The following is an 18,621-nucleotide window of genomic DNA, read 5'->3' on the forward strand; positions in this document are numbered from 1 at the left end:
TACATTTTTGGAAATCGGTTGATGAATTTTGTAAATTTATATCTTGATTATTAGTGTGCAATGAAGAAAAGTGCTTGATGACTCTTTTACAAGAAATTGAATATTTTTCTAATGCTATTTATGGTCTTTAGAACTTCACTCTTTTGTTTAATTACCCTTTCTATCTCTCAACTTCTAGGGTTTGTGTAAACATACTAATACGTGTATTGTTGTATTTTGACAACTCTTTTGCTATATATATGCATTATTACAGGGACAATAAACTTCTTATCTGCTTAAACATAAGCTCAAGTGCAAGTGATTTAAAATCTCCATTGATGTTTATTTTTTAAATAAATAATTATCACTCGTGACAGAAAACAAGAATTTCTTCAAGGTATGATCTGCAACGAATATGTGTGAAAGGAGGTCGGAACTCTACACTTTGTTTTTTTTTTTTGAAGTTCTAGGGCTATAAGAAAAAACACACATAAGCATCATCGGCCCCAATTTTGTTTATACTCATAGAAGAAAGATATTGTATATTTTGTGTCTATTCAAAGAAGAATGATATTATCTGTAAAGCCCGTAGATCCGGGCTAGTCAATTTAGAGATAATAGGGGTCGAAAACGAATTTTCGACAAAATATTATTTAGAATAAATAATCTTAACCAAGTTTTAGAATATGTCTCAAGGTTTCCTTAGAAATAAAGAAAGCCGAAATCCGAGTTATAACGAAAAAGTTATGACCCGTCGAAGTTTCGCGACGGAACCGACACAACACCGGAAAGCGTAAATAGTGAATTTATGATAGAGCAACTTTTAGCCTTAGCGATCTAAACAAAAGTCGTATAAAATGTTAAACCGGGAGTGTCCATAAAAAGAACGCCCAAATCTGACTTCGTATGAGTAAGTTATGATTTTTCTAAGATTTGGCATAGCAGTGCATGGCCCGAAACTCGAATTTTAGTTCGAGCGGTTTTTGGCTTACGCGACCTAAATAAGAGTTTAATATCTCATTAATAGGAACTCAACGACAAAAAGACGGATGAAAACGGAGTCCGTATGTAAAAGTTATGAATTTTACGCGGACATTTAACAGTGTAATCACCTCCTACTGTTAAATTCAAGATCGGTCGAGAATTAGCCGGCAGAGTAAAAAGGAAAGTTGTATATTTTATTTTTACCTACGCGTGGATATAAATAACGTCAAAAACGAAGCTCGTATGCGAAAGTTATGGACGAAGCTTAGTCTCTACTTTTCGAGCGCGGCAAATTCGATACAGTTTTGTAAATCCGAAATAGAATGAGAATTAGCCAACGAGGTCTGAATGAAAGTTGTAGTACTCGTAAATACCAACGCGTGGATATAAATATCAACAAAGACGGAGATCGTATGTGAAATTTATGGACGAAGCTTAGTCTCTACTTTTCGAGCGCGGCGAGTTCTATACAGTTTTTGTAAATATGAGATAGAAGGAGAATTAGCCGACAGGGTCTAAATGAAAGTTGTAGTACTCGTAAATACCAATGCGTGTATATAAAGAACGTAGAAAACGGAGCTCGCACGCGAAAGATACGGACGATGCTTGGAGACATAAGCCTCTCTTTCTCTCTCTAACTTCTCTCTAGTGTCCCTAAACCCCTTCCGAAGTCTAGGGAACCTCCCTAGCACGAGAAGAAAGCCCCGGAGCGCCCGACGGCTCCGAGAAGAAAAGCTTTCGGCTCGGAAACAATGCTCCATCGAATCCCGGTTTTTATTAAAAACCCGTTGTTTTGCCGAGGAAAATTGTTTTAAGAAGCGAAGCGCTGTCTGAGTTCGGAATCACCACCTTTTCAGGTGAGTGCATAGTTACTTTCATCTTACACATAGATAAGAAATATTTTATATAAATTACATGCTATGTGTGCATATTATCTGAGTACTTGTTGTCTATGTTGGATGAACGTTTTTATACATGTTTTAAATGATTTAAACTGTATACGTATTTTATATATACAAATATGTTGGGGATGACATGGATAGATGAATGATGAGAGAGAAAAGATGATGTGAGTAAACATAAGCAGTTATAGACTTAGTACCTACTAGATAAGCACTGGTAGCTATGGACTTAGTACCTGTTAGGAATTTGTAGCTATGGACTTAGTACCTACTAGATAAACACTGGTAGCTATGGACTTAGTACATGTTAGGAATTGGTAGCTATGGACTTAGTACCTACTAGATAAACACTGGTAGCTATGGATTTAGTACCCGGTGAATAAACTATAGCAACTATGGAATTAGTGCTTTACGAACGAGCATTGGCAGCTATGGATTTAGTGTCAGTCCTATAACCCTGGAAGCAAGAGACTTCGTAATAAACGAATGCAGGATAGATGACTCTTAGGATAGATCCTTAAGAGTAAAGAAGATAATGGGGATGAGTAATTGAGTTGATTGTTTGATTGTTTAAACATAATAATTATATTATTGTGGGTTGAAAACCCTATTTACTCACCAGGTTTCCCAACCTGACCCACTCAGTTTATTTATATCACAAGTGTTGATATGAATTAAGGAGATATAGATCACTAGTGATAATGAATGTAAGTTCTGTTTATGCTTATGTTTCTGTATTATCGATGACATCCCAAATGTTTTAAAATGAATATAAATATTTTTCCTCGTAAATTCTTTGATAACGTATTTATCATGTTTTACTGGGAACAAATTCTGCAACGTTTTTATTAAAAGAGATACTTTGATTTTTATAAAGCATAAACAAAATCGGTCTTTTCTGGCCGTGTAAATGCGGATGTCACAGTTGGTATCAGAACATTAGTTTAAGTGAATTAGGAATTTGTAGGATTTCTAGACTTAAACTTAGAACGCTAAGCAATGATTGTGAGGAGTGTGTCTAATAGATTTAGGTAATACACCTGAATAGACACAAACACTAGCTTATTTTTGGAACGATGCCTAAAATGTTTTATGTGCTAAATGTTTTATGTTATAGCTATAAAGATGCCTTATATGTTGTTATTTGTTCGGATCTATGGTCTGTTGCCGACCGGATCTGAAAATTTTATGTGTTCAGATTTCTAAACGTTTGATTACGGTATTAGAATTGACATATAACTTTTCAGTGTGACAAGGAGATCTATACGTTTATCGTAAATAAAATCTTTCCTTTCTTAGAATTCTCGCCTCGGTACACCAAACGTCTACTTGGGTGTACAAAACGTCATGGTGAAGACAAACTAGGAAATATTCGAGGAAGATGACAATCTGAGCCTAAGAATGTGATGGGTCATGCATCGGTCGTTGCGCTTGCACCTAAACCTATCACAATGGCAGAAGTTCAGGAAGTGATGCAAGCCATGATAGACTGAGAAAATAGAGGAAATGAGATGGATTACGATAGTGAATGATACCTATCGGAAGACATCGTAAGAGAGGTATCTTGCCTTTAGAATACGTCTGATAAAACAGAAGTACGTCTAGAGAAGTACGGTACATTTGATTGGCGGGATGATAGAACGATTGGTGTAATTCCTAAAGTTTTCCTGTCATCTGGAATTTCCATCACCAACCGAGTTGAAGCAGAATTGATGATTGAAGATACGCATGGAAGAAGTCCTAGTAGAGTTTAGGGAAAAGTTTATGATTATTTGGACAAACTCATATGTGTTAAATTGTTTTGTGATTTTAGGACTTGGGGACTCCGAGACAATACTTGGTACGAGTATGAGTAGGTGTGAAAGGTAGTAGATGCATATACTACCGGAAGCACGGGACTCACGCTTGGATCAGGGAAAGTCACAAGGTTACCATGAAGCCAATAATTGAGTCCGTTTTATTCAAGCATGTCGTTACCATCGTTTCGGTAATGACGAAGAAGATTGTTGTTATTCTGACCCTAATGGTCATATCAAATTGAGTCCGAATACGATGAGTATGATACGTGGTTCAGAGAACCAAGTCCGATGTAGTATCTGACTTAAGCTAGAAGATTGAAGTGAAAGACAATCAAAGCGATCAGTAGAGGTATCGGGATAGTTTCTTTTAGCTAGGAATGCTACCTTTTAAGATGTGATTATATCACATTAGAACATGAAGGGAGGTATAGTCTGTTCTGGAAATTTGACTCTAAAAGACCTGAGTCTAAGCGTTGCAACATACGATGTTAGTTCATTACAATACGACACATCGGTCCATGGTAGTAATCCTATGATTGTTATGAGGAAGAAGCAGTCTCCAGTAAGGATCGAGATTGTGACTTGAAGGTCATAATTGGGAGTCCAACGTGAGATAGGGAGCGGGTCCAAGATCAGGCACCGCCTGTAGTAAGGAAATCTTAGAGTTAGATACTCGTTTGAAGAAACATCAAAGTTACGGTTATTACTTAGGATGAAGAGATAACGTATGGAGTCATCATGTGAGCCCTGTTTCTTTGATGATTCCGGGACGTAATAATCCTAAGGGGGAGATAATTGTAACGCCCGTAGATCCGGGCTAGTCAATGTAGAGATAATAGGGGTCGAAAACGAATTTTCGACAAAATATTATTTAGAATAAATAATCTTAACCAAGTTTTAGAATATGTCTCAAGGTTTCCTTAGAAATAAAGAAAGCCGAAATCCGAGTTATAACGAAAAAGTTATGACCCGTCGAAGTTTCGCGACGGAACCGGCACGGCACCGGAAAGCGTAAATAGTGAATTTATGATAGAGCAACTTTTAGCCTTAGCGATCTAAACAAAAGCCGTATAAAATGTTAAACCGGGAGTGTCCATAAAAAGAACGCCCAAATCTGACTTCGTATGAGGAAGTTATGATTTTTCTAAAATTTGGCATAGTAGTGCATGGCCCGGAACTCGAATTTTAGTTCGAGCGGTTTTTGGCTTACGCGACCTAAATGAGAGTTTAATATCTCATTAATAGGAACTCAACAACAAAAAGACGGATGAAAACGGAGTCCGTATGTAAAAGTTATGAATTTTACGCGGACATTTAACAGTGTAATCGCCTCCTATTGTTAAATTCAAGATCGGTCGAGAATTAGCCGGCAGAGTAAAAAGGAAAGTTGTAGATTTTATTTTTACCTACACGTGGATATAAATAACGTCAAAAATGAAGCTCGTATGCGAAAGTTATGGACGAAGCTTAGTCTCTACTTTTCGAGCGCGGCAAATTCGATACAGTTTTGTAAATCCGAGATAGAATGAGAATTAGCCAACGAGGTCTGAATGAAAGTTGTAGTACTCGTAAATACCAACGCGTGGATATAAATATCAACAAAGACGGAGATCGTATGTGAAATTTATGGACGAAGCTTAGTCTCTACTTTTCGAGCGCGGCGAGTTCGATACAATTTTTGTAAATAGGAGATAGAAGGAGAATTAGCCGACAGGGTCTAAATGAAAGTTGTAGTACTCGTAAATTTATGTCTCTGCACAATGACACATAACTTCAGTAGATAACTATATAAACATATTAATGTATGTTAGTTCTTTACTGCTTAACATGCCATAATATGTTAATTACTTAAGACATATTCTGCATAATTTGCAATGCATGTTATAATTTGTAAATCATATATCTTAAACAAACCATTCTATATAGCCGTTAAAAAAACAAAACCACCTTAACTATTCATATATCATATTTGTTAAACCATAACAAAACGTGAACTTAGTATCAATCAAAACCAAAAAAAAAAAACATCCCAACAAACATTTCATTCTAATTTTTCATCAAAGTAGCTAGACCAATTATTCTACGTTTACATCAACATAAAAACAACAAGAACATCCATTATATTCCCCTTCATCAAAGCGCTTGTTCTTTGAGCCTTATTCATCCTTCAACCTTCCCCATCCTAAAATCATTCAACTTCACTTCAACCTTAAGGTTGCTCCTCTTTCTCACAGTGTGAACGAAGATCAACATCGCCTCTCTCTCTCTCTCTCTTGCCGCCGCCGCCACCGTCGAAGTCGCTGCTGCAGCTGGTGGACGATCCGATTTCAGCTTTTTTTTTCCAAGTTTTGGTAAAAAAAACCCTAACTTATTTTTTCTATTACATCGATTGAGTTTTAGGTTTAATTTGATAATTCTTATTGGTTAACGGTAATTAAAATTAGAATTGTGAATATTTGAACAATGTATCCATCAGCAATTAACTTCCACTTTGATTTCTGGATTGAATTTTCATTTTGATTTGGAAGTTTTGTTTACCTACAAAATCAAACCTTACGCTTTTCATGACCGGGAGATTAAGACACGTTGTGCTTGGTATAATCAACAAACTCGTTTCCTCACCCACCACAGAAGAACAAAAATTCTATCTTCTTAACATAGTGATTCAAAGTTATGGCTATGATGCTGTAGCAGTTTTATTGTTTTTAGTTTTGTCTAAATATGATTTTTCCATATATTGTTTGAAATGTTTTGAACATCTTGACATCATCAAAGCCGAATTAGAAAATGCATGCCCTGGTGTAGTTTCTTGTGTTGATCTTCTTGTGGTGGCGGCTTATGAGAGTGTGATTCTAGTAAGTAACCACATTCATCTCCCAATCATTTCCCTTTTCACCTTTTTCCTCTTCATATCATTCAAGAACACATGAAACTTTAGGTTATTAATATCTAATTTCTTTTACAGGCTGGTGGACCATTTTATCTAGCTCACACAGGTAGAAAAGACAGCAATCGATCTTTCTCTCAACTCTCCTATGAGCTTCCTAGTCCCTTATATGATCTTTCTACAAATATTGCAAGATTTGCAACAGGGGTTTTCACTGATAAAGAAATAATCACTCTTTTAGGTACACAATTCAATCATCTATTCTTCAGTTCTCTACTCTAGTTGCTTCAGTTCTTAATCTATATAGTTTCATTACAGGTGCTCATAGTACTGGAATGATTCACTGCAAGTTCTTTGAAAAAAGACTATACAACTTTGGTGGAACAAATAAACCAGACCTATCAATGGATTCTTAATTTCTTGAATTATTAAGATCATTATGCAACAACTGATCCAATCACCATCAACATGACCATCACCATCACCTTCTTCATCAAAAACTAGAAGGTAGCAGGGAATGAATATGGATTATGAAGGAAAAGGTGCAAGTTTTGGGAACTCTTTGACTTTTTCCGGATGCTTTTGTTCTAGTTTATAACTGTTAGATTCTACTTCTGCACCATGGTAGACTACACACTCTTTTTTATTAATTTATAGTATTATTATTTTTAAACGGCTAACAACTTTTTTGGTTTAATATGCAGTTAACACTTAACAGTGATCACTGTGTACATATTCGTGAAGTCATTTGGTCAAAGGGTACTCTTTTTTCTCTCTCTAGAATAATCACTCTCTCTCATGGTTTTAATATTTTATTTATTTATTTATTGAAACAGAATGGAAATGGTTTTATTGTTAGTGGTGTACATTGCATATGTATACAATGCAGGTAGTTTAGTAGGCTACATTCTTCTAAGTGTTAGCAGTTGGTTTATGGCCATTTCATGGCGTTTTGCTCCTTATTTGTTCAATCCATCCGGTTTCAAGTGGCAAAAGTGAGTTTATTTTTTCTTTTTATAATTTATGACATCATCTTTATATTTTATACTTTTTTTTGTTTTCCATTTTTAGGACGGTAGAGGACTTCAGAGACCGGACAAATTAGCTCTTCTATAGAGGTGGAATTAGTGTTAAAGGAGAAGAAAGTTGGGAAGCTTGGTGAGATGAAGAATTGGTACTACAATTTTTAAAAAATATCCTTGTTTTTCCATTACCATGTATTTATATATAATTCTTAATTATGATAAAATGTGATTCTTTTGTAGTCTCATATTCGAAGAAGGGTTATGGAGACGATTTTGAGCCTACGGTTATTCATATACGAATATGGTGTTGTTTACAAATTGGATGTGCAAGATTCAAATACATCATTATCCGTAAGAATTTGAATTTCAAAATCTAGACAAGTCCCATCTTTTTCAAAGAGTTATATATGTTTTATTATAATCTTATTTGTGTTTTAATAATCTTTTATCATGTTTTGTAATTCAATAATTTTTACCCTACATCATATTCACATATAACACAAAAACAATTAACTACAAAAGTGGTCCCTTTGTGGAAAAGGTTTCAATTCTGGACTAAACACGATAAAAATCCAAAACGAAGGGAAGATTTTTGTAAATTCATAAGAAAATTTATTCTATTTCTATAAACCAACCAAACATAACGAATCTTTCCATTCCTACATGTGTACGGATGTTTCTAATGTTTCTTGGTTTCGAAGAAATTTTGCACAAGTAAAATGTACCAGTGCCTACAATAACCTTCTCATGGCATGTTAGTTTTATATAATTTTCTTTTTAATTCTTATTGTGTTTTACTAAACTTTTTCCATTTTACAAAGTGTTGAAGAAGCAGAGTGTGAAAGGGCATATGGGTTGGCTAGTGATCTCTATGTGTCAATCTTTGATCGTACAAAGGCCACCTGAGTAAGTATGATTCATTATTTTCTTTGATTTTTATATAAACCAATGTACAAGCCTTTATAAAATCGTCTCTCAAATCACTATAGGTTGCAATGATAGAAGCACATGAAGAGGTTGTGCAAAAGGCAATGTCCATTTTTAATGCCATTTCAGTGGGATTTGGTTCTGCTAGACAAAAATACGAAAAAAAATTCATATGTTTTTGAAAAAGGCTTTTGAGGTAATTTTTTGTGCTTTACATCATTTATAATATTTAACGGTCAAATTTCTTGTTTAATCATTCGTTCTTGTTTTTACTGGTTATATTGAAATATTGTAGGATCATAAAAAGAAAGACTTATGTCTCAAACCAAATTACCTTAGTTGAGATGCAACACGGACAATATGAGGATATTCAACAGAAAAATATAAGGATGGTCAACAAGAGAACGTGGAGTTTCAACAGAAAAATATGGATGTTCAAGCAAAGTTTGAACAACTTGCACAAGCTTTGAATGAGTAGGTTAAAACTTTTATTAATCAATGATAGAATATTATGTATCGAATAATATTTTATATTTAATTAGTAGCCACTTTTGATTTTGAAATATGTATCTTTTGATATATTGGATATTTCTTTTAGTTTCTATAGAAATACTCTTTTACTTGTGGTTTTATATTAATTGCATTTTTATAAATTGATATAATAGTCTAATTGAATAATCAAAATTTATTGAATAATGGTATGGAACAATTGCCACGGAATTTGCTACGGAATTAGTTATGTAAAAATTGCTATGGAAATTGCTACATAAAAGTTGCTACGGAAACGTTGCTACGAAATTAGTTACGGAAAAATTGTTATGGAATTTGCTACGGAAAAATTGCTACGAAATTTGCTACGGAAATATTGCTACGGAATTAGTTATGGAAAATTGTTATGGAATTTGCTATGGAAAAGTTGCTACGGAATTTGCTACGGAAACATTGCAACGGAATTTGTTACGGAAAAATTGTTATCGATTTTGCTACGAAAATGCTATGGAACTCAATTTACAACGGAATATATGTCGTAGAAACCGTCATAGCAAAATTGCTACAGAATTATAATTCCGTAGCTAAACAATTTGCTACAAGAAATAAAGTTACGGAGTCTAATTGAAAATTTGTGTAACAAATTTCGTAGTTATTCAGCTTTAGCTACGGAATTTCAGTTTTTGGCTACGAAATTTTCTGTAGCTAAATAGAAATTTTCTTGTAGTGCTTCTTCATCTTTGTGTTTTTGTCAAGTTTTGAAAACTTCGCATATTGTTCCATGAAACACACGATGATCCTACAACATGTGCTAAAATATAGTGTTTGACATTGATTGCTTTCTTTAATATATACAAGACATAAATTTTCTATACACCTAATAACATATGAACAAATTCTGGAAAACAAATACACTAATAACGACCAAATTTATATGAGCATATAAATTCTTATAATGTGGATTATGTTTCCTTTTCAAAATTTTGAATTAAATACACTAATTATGACCAAATTCGTTTCAGAATATCAATTTCTAAACCATATATGTGTTGTAAAAGTTTGCAACAATTTTTCCTTTTCAGATTCTGTAATGAATATGTACAACATGAAAAAAATCCTTTAAGAATATCCATTCTCCTTTTCGAAATTTTGTGACGAATTCTCTAACACATATTCAATCTAACTCACATACATACAGTTACCAAAACCCTAACAAGATTCAAAAAAGAAAAGTGACATCGATTCTTCATTCTTAATTCCATACATAATCCAAAAAACAAAAGCTATATTCTATTTTTCTTACATTGTTTCTTAATTAACCAATAACTCATAACCCTTAACCTAAAAACCTTATTCTTTTTTGATGAAACATGAAATTCGGTTTACCAAAAAGACATCAATGTTCGAATTTCGATTCACCAAACACACTTTACGGTAGAGAAAACCCAAATTTCAGTTTAATATCCTACAAATAAAGAACAACAATAACATCATTCATAGAAAAATAGTTGAAATTGTTTATTACCCGATCTTGAATCAACAAAATCATCATATGATAAATCCCAGGATTCAACATTGTTAGAATTCTTTTGCTTCATCTTTCCAGAAGCTATGGTACTCCAAATTACATCTTGAATGAAAAAACTCACACAATATATACGATCTTACCTACAAACATGGATGAATCTTTTGAAAATTTTTTAAAATCTTCGAAAGATTTTGTCAATCCTTGCTAACGGAATTGAAACATATTTGGGGAGATTTTTGTTGGAGTGATTATTGACGTACGTTTGACTTCTGCTAGAGTTACATTCATTATCACAAATGTCATTTTACATAATTAGCCTTAAACGCCTATAAATCTGTGTGGAATATATTTTTATACTTAAATCATTATAGAATACAACAAATACTGGTTCATTCATCTTAAACGTTAATTAAAAAAATCTAAGGGCTAAAATTTGTCCTCATGTTCTCACTTTAAAGTTTGTTCTCACATGAACTATCCCATATATATATATATATATATATATATATATATATATATATATATATATATATATATATATATATATATATATAGACACACACACACACACAAACATTATCTTTCGTCATATGTTATATTTATATATAACTAAAACATATATTAACTCTCCTTATATGTTATATTCATATATGCATAGAACATTTATCAGAATTTTATTAGAATTCAATTGTTATTAATATATGAATAAGTAGTATCTTAATAAAAGATAACATGTTTTGAAAATTCGAACTCCTTATTCATATATGAATAACAAATGAACTGTAACAAAATTTTGATTAATATGTTATTCATATATGAATATAAATTGTGAAAAGAGCTAATACACGTTTTATTTATATGTAAATATAACATGTGACGAGTACGGATGTAAATTGTAAAAACTTATTACATGTTATATTTATATATGAATGATACTTAAATTGTAAAAAAATAAAAATAAAAATTAAGCATACGTTTTATTAATAAGTGAATAACAAATGTACTGTAATAAAAATATGAAGCATTTTTATTCACTTATGAATAACCAGAGCTGAAATATAAAAATATAAAAAAATTATTTTATCTTAAAACTATATTAATATGAATGTCTATTAATAGAGAATAAAAAATTATGAATTTGGATATATTTAAAATAGTTTTACGATAAAAATAGTTTCTTAAAAATTAAAAAATAAATAAATAAAAAACACTATATATGTTTTTGTATATATTATTATTAAGGTAAAAATTAATATAGTTTAAGATAACATGTTTGGTTGGAAAACACATGTGTATTCATTTCTCATTTTCACCGATACGATTGAGCATTTTGCGGCAAAAATAAATGATTGACTGAAAATGATTTCTCAAATCTTAACATTTTTTATTATTTCTCAATTGAAGTCTCTCTCTCTCTCTTTATATATATGTGTGTATATATATATATATATATATATATATATATATATATATATATGTGTGTGTGTGTGTGTGTGTGTGTGTATTTTGTATCGGTATGTGTCTTATTTAGACTTGTTTAAAATATATTTATTTGATTTTGTCCGTCTTTAGTCCAAGTTCATTCGATCTGGACCAAACTAAGTCACAATTTTATTGACAAAATAGTTAATAAAATTGATGTAACCATATTACCTGCTTCTGTTAACCGCTGGTTTCAGGATTGGTTTCAAAAATTTAAAAACTGTCTAGACCGGTTTCGTTTCCGGTTCCGGTTCTAACTTTCTAAGAACCATCAGTTTTGGTTTCGGTTCTCGCCAAAATGAGACGGATACCGCGTATGCTCATCCCTACTTACAAGGGAAAAAAAGTAGTAAATTATAAATACGATGGTTTCCATTTAGTAGTTCCAACAAACAATATAATATGCATTGAAACAATTATATGGTACGATGTCAATTTGATAATATTAAATAGATGCACTAAAAGACGATTTTTTTGGTGTGGTGGTTGTGCGTTTTTATTGAACTCAACGTGGTCACAGCATAACAAAAACATGCTTTCCAAATTATACATATTTCATTCTTATCCACACCTTCATTTTCTGTCTTTCGTATATTTTACGTTTTTATAATAGTAAGTTTAAAAAAAAATACACTATTTTTAGTCTTTTACCTAAAATATGTTCGGAAATTTTAGAAGTAAATCTGACCGACAAGTTGGCTAAATTTTTTTCTAAGGTTTTAGTGGATCAAGAGATGTGTCAAGTCCACACGTATGTCGTGCCTAGCCGATGCCACGAATACGCGTGATTTAGGCGCATGACATATCGATCGTTGATGAGCTTTTATTTTTAGTAAGTTGGGGATCGATTGAGTTGGACCAAATCAGATTTACAGATTTCACGTCGGGACGATATGATCGTGCCACAGTTCCCGTTAAAATCATCATATCATATCATACTATATTATAAAGGAAACATTTTTTCCTTTCACTACATTCATTTGAAACTCCCATGCATTTTTCTTTTTACCACATTCATTTGAAACTCTAATGACCTTTCAATTTCTTTCTAATAATAATTATAAGTTGGTTAATAAGGTTAAATAGATATCAAACCTTAAGTGTAATTATATATATACTAAATTTCAATATTAAAATAGTATCTTTACTTCTACTTATAAAGTTATGTTTTCTTAACTTTTAACATATTATACTTAATTTATTAGTTTTAATATAGTATTTGATGTAAATCATTATCATTTTAAAAATACAATTTTGAAATAATTTGTATAAAATACTTAAATTATTAATTTAAATATAACATTACAGGGTTAAGTTAACTATAAACTTTAGTTTAACTTAAACAATCCAAAAAATATTTTGTAAATAGTTAAAAGTGATCAATTGTAGTGTCTTTCTAATAATGATTATAAATTGGTTAATAAAGTTAAATAAATATCAAACCTAAAGTGTAATCATAAATAAACTAAATTTCAATTTAAAATGATATCTTTACTTCTACTTATAAAGCTATGTCTTTAACTTTTAATATATTATACTCAATTTATTAGGTTTAAAATGTTGTTGTATGTAAACCATTATCAGTTTAAAGCTGCAACTTTTAAACAGTTTGGACAAAATACTAATATAATATTACAGTTTCAACTTAAATATAAATTTCAGTTCCACTTAAAAAACCAAAGAATGTTTTGTAAATAGTTAAAAGTGATAAATTGTAGTGATAAATGCAAAATCTAAATTGTAATCTCAATTTAGCTAAAATATTTCCTAAAGATATTTTTATGATTGTTAAAAGTTTTCAAATAAGTAGCTTAAATAACTTACAATAACAATAATTAAAAATAACTCTATATAAATGATTATATTGTTACCTTTAAGATAAAAAAAAACAATGTTCGATGTTTTAAAAAATTATAATGATCGAAATTAAAACATTAAGCAAATAAATTTTCAAAAATTAATTAACAATAACCACAACTATAAATAACATTAAACCATATATTATTTTTAGTTTTATTCATGTGTAAGTCACGAGTAGAAGTCATTCCAACGATTGACAAAATTACAATATTAAAATCTCATATTATATTTCTACTTATATAATTATGACTTTAACTTTTTAACATATTATAGTTAAGTTATTAGTTTAAATATGTTGTCGTATGTAAGCAGTTATCATTTTAAAGTCACAACATTTGTATAATTTATGAGTTGATGCAAAATAGTTAAATTATTAATTTTAATATAATATTAAACAATTAACTTAAATTAAAATTTCAGTTTAATTTGAAAAAAATCGAGAGACTGTTTTATAAATAGTTAAAGATTATAAATTATAGTGTTAAACCTAAATTGTAATCCTAAACTAACAAAAAAAAACCATGAAACTATTTTTTATAATCATTAATAATTTTCAAATACATAGCTTAAGAATAACTTACAATAAGAATAATTAAAAGTAATATTATATAAAAAAAAACTATAATATTTTCTTTAAAAACAAAAACAATGTTTTTTGTTTTAAATAACTACAATCATAGAAACTAACAATATTCATCAAATAAATTTTAAAAACATTAAATTTCTAAAACCAAATTAAAATAATTAAGAGTTTCGAAATACGTTATTATAAATAACTTACAACAACAATAGTTAAAAGTAAAATTATATAAAAAAATTATATTGTTGTCTTTAAAAACAAAAACAATGTTTGATGTTTTAAATAATTACAATGATAGAAATTAAAATATTAAGCAAATAAACTTTTTAAAACTAATTAATCATAACAACAACTATAAATATCATTAAATCATATATTATCTTTAATTTTATTCATAAGTAACCTGCAGGTAGACGTCATTAAGACACTTAGGATTATAAAATTTTAAAAGATATCTAGATTATCATATAATTCAAAACAAACAATATTTATACCAACTTATTATAAGATTTATTATATAAAGCTAATAACAATGTCATTGATATATTTAAAAAACATATATTTGTAAAAATTTCAAATATATTATTGTATTATGTGCAACACGCATGTATTCGTCTAGTATTCTACATAAAATGAGTTGTTTGGAGAACAAGAAGTAGCCCTAGGGCCTCTAGGGGCGGCCACCACACACACTCTCTCTCTCTCTCTCTCTCTCTCCGAGTAATCACTTTGCGTTTATTCTTCTTCAATAGTTGTTGGAACGAATAATAAACTACATAAAATCCTGGGCGTTTATGATGAAGCTTATAACAGTAGAGCGACATAAAAACCTTTAAGGACAAGAAGTTCTTCTGTGTAGTCGTTCATCAGTCAAAGATCTGCCACTTCGAGGTTGGTTTTACTTTGTTCTATCTTTTAATTTTGTCTAATAACAAGACATTCTGCTTCTACCCCTTTCTGATAATTAGATGTGATCGCGAATTAATGATTGATTTGGTTTCTAGACGAAACTCTATAATTGAATTTGTTATCTCGCGACATCTCAAATTTTAATCCTCAATATTAATCGTTAGTTGTTTGCTTTTGCGAAAATGCTTTGGATATTTAATTATAAATATTATCAATACACTCGTTTGTTTATCAATACTTAATAATCCGGTATTAGTTCATTATATTAATTATCGGATTGTTTAAATATCAAGCCTGAAACTCAAAAAAAAAAAGAACCATTTTAATATTTTCTTTTAGAAAAACCATTGTTAAATTTTCTTTATTTAAACTATTATTTACTGACTAAAATTTATTAGCATGATACAAATTCTTAAAACGACACAACTCACACCTTTTAAAAATAGTCGGTCCAAAACACTTCATTTCCTACATAATTTGATAATTCATATAGTAAAGAAGCTCGTGTGTTGCACGGGTCAGTTTTTTTTATATTTTTTTTTATGTTGGTGGAAATAAACCAAACACACACATTTGCAACAAATTTCAACAAAGTTGATGGAAAAAGTAATTAGTTTAGTTTATCATAATCCAAAGTAAAAGTCATCCATAAATAAATGAAAGTAAGTATGTTGCTACTTTTAACATCCACAACATTAAGAACATAGTCTACGATGATTCTGTTGAATCAATAAAAGTATGTTGGTATTCCTTGTAGCAATTGTTACATGGTTCTTAAGTTTGATTCTTACATTGTTATTTATTGCATTTATGTACCTTCAATTTGATAATGTTTGGCAAGCAAAGCCTAAACAATTGCATAGGCCTGTAATGCCATCTATGTGGGTGTTTCCTGTAAGCTTCATACGATTGGGGAAACTCATAGTTTTTTTTTTAAATAATTAATTAATTAAACAATCGTCAACTAACAAACTATTTGAAGTTTAGGGCCCCTACAACAGAACATAAAAATCTTGTACTGCATTTGGCATACACGGAGATAGATGTGTCTGACTGTGATTGATGTCAATAGGACAAAAATTGTAATTTGCTGTCCTGCTCTTACCTCAAAAGGTGGAATAAGATGGGAATATGTGTAAAAAGACGTAAATGCTCTTTTGTCATTGAAAATACCCCGACATCATTGAGAAATATCATTTTCCATCCATGGAGATGAGCCCTAACAACAATGTCCATATCCTCCACTGTCGTTCATTCCAACCACGCACCGTAGTCTTCCAAAGACTTAATTCGACACACTCCGACAGTCCGATTAAACCCAAAAAAGTTCAAGAAAGTCCGGTTCACTTGTTGTTCCACTTCAAAATGAAATGCTAAATTTATATGTTGCAATCTTGTTAATAGATTCTCGCCCTTGTTCACAAATGACCACCTTGCTTGTACCAATCCTAATTCTTCATTATCCTAAAACCAAAATCAAGAAATTAGAGTAATGAAATTAAAATCACATACACTGAAGCACCAAAAAACACACAGAGATGATGTACCTTGAATTGGGGAATTATTGTTGTGAGAAAATTGGATGTGCGTTGAAAACCGGATTTGAGATTACCAGCTTTATAACCTTCTTTATGTTGCTGCAAAATCCTAGATTTTGGCAACTCCAAACTCGATTCGGGTCATCTATTTCATGTGATAATTGTATTATTGATCTTTCATTGGTTAGTGGCGACATATTTTGGGTTGTTGGTTATGATCAAAAGAATATTACATGACATGTCATGTTTCAAGCACTTCTAATTACACTTGCATTTACATCATGTGTCTAAATTTTGAATAACTTCAAAAAATTAGGTAAATGGTCTATTTCTCGAAAAGACACGTTGCTTGGGAATACAATAATTTTATAAATATTTACACAACATTGAGATAAAACTAAATTTTGATTCCGGCTCATCATCCTATGGTTTAGAAAGGATATTTGAGTCATTTAAACAAATAATGGAGGACAGAAATTATATTCCATGATTTTATGTATGAAAGCAGAATCGCGTAGATTTTGTGAATTCCAATGGAATTCTATTTTATACTCATTTACAACCAAATTCCATAATGGAACAAAATTGGATTTCAATTCCAACCAAATTCCACGATATCTAGAGAACCAAGTGCCCACTTAGGTTTAGTAAGGGTATTTCAGTCATTTAATCAAATGAGGAAAAATTAGAATTGAATTCCATGAGTTTATGGATGGAAAGCTGGGTTCCATGGATATTATGAATTGCAATAGAGTTCAATTCAATACTCATTTGCAAGACAACGCCTGAATGGAATAGAATTGAATTCCAATGTCGACCAAATCCCATAAAATCAAACTAATCAAATGTCCCTTTGGATATTAATATGCATATGCAATAAGATTACCTCTATGGAAGCCCGATCTCATACAACAACCTCTCTAAACGTGTACCTAAACAAAAAATTCTAGGCATAAAACTATTAAAAAGCATCGTGTCCCTGGCAACGACGCCAATTTGTTAGACCGGTTGTCGCTCCCGATTTAAACAAATAAAATAATCACTGTTAGTTGCACTAAAATTATAGCACAGGAACCAAGGTCGAATCCTTAGGGACACAACCTAATGGTCAATCTTTTTTTGCTTCAGGCACAATCTAGTCAAGAAATAGAAAATATAAAAGGGGGGTTTTTGAATTAACTAAAAAAACTAAAATTTTCAGTGATATTAAATTAAACGAAAACCAATATTAAAAACGATTTCATTTCTGCTACGACTTTCCTAATCATGCAACTAGTTTAGATCTTGTTATTCAAAATGCGTTTTATCTAAGCTGGTACTGATATTGTCATATTTATACATATTTTTAGGCAATAATTATTTGCATTTTTACTAATAATTTGGTTATTTTCATAGAATAATGGTACTTATAAGCTAAAATTATATTTTGCAGCCAAATAGAAGCATTTTCGAAGATAGAGACTAAAATTGACAAAAACATGGAACTTTGGAGGCTTGAAGGAAAGAAGAATGGAAAATTCTGCAAATGACGTACTCACGACATGAATAGTTCATGACTCACGACGTGAGTGGAGAATTCTAGAAGATATGCATCGGATGGAGGAAGAGTCCTTGCCGAATACGCTTATCTCATATTCACGACGTGAGACTTACAGGCTCATGACGTGAATGGGAAAATCAGAAACTATATAAACTCTTGGCCATTACGAATTGGGGACTTTTGGTTGGCTTA

The 18,621-nt window shown here is 31.0% G+C and overlaps 1 long non-coding RNA gene across 2 annotated transcripts; it reads left to right on the plus strand.

Annotated features, from left to right (window-relative positions):
• The first annotated feature begins 7,157 nt into the window (after positions 1–7,157).
• LOC145074436 (uncharacterized) lies at positions 7,158–8,564 on the plus strand. 2 transcript variants are annotated; one of them, XR_013691842.1, is made up of 4 exons: positions 7,158–7,310; positions 7,388–7,546; positions 7,623–7,927; positions 8,398–8,564. It is a non-coding gene; the product is annotated as an uncharacterized LOC145074436 (long non-coding RNA). The 2 variants fall into 2 exon arrangements; XR_013691841.1 differs by having other exon boundaries at positions 7,158–7,546.
• Positions 8,565–18,621: the final 10,057 nt, after the last annotated feature.

The sequence above is a fragment of the Lactuca serriola genome, chromosome 9, assembly GCF_051521515.1.
Source record: "Lactuca serriola cultivar US96UC23 chromosome 9, Lser_US96UC23_V15, whole genome shotgun sequence".
NCBI lineage: Eukaryota > Viridiplantae > Streptophyta > Magnoliopsida > Asterales > Asteraceae > Lactuca > Lactuca serriola.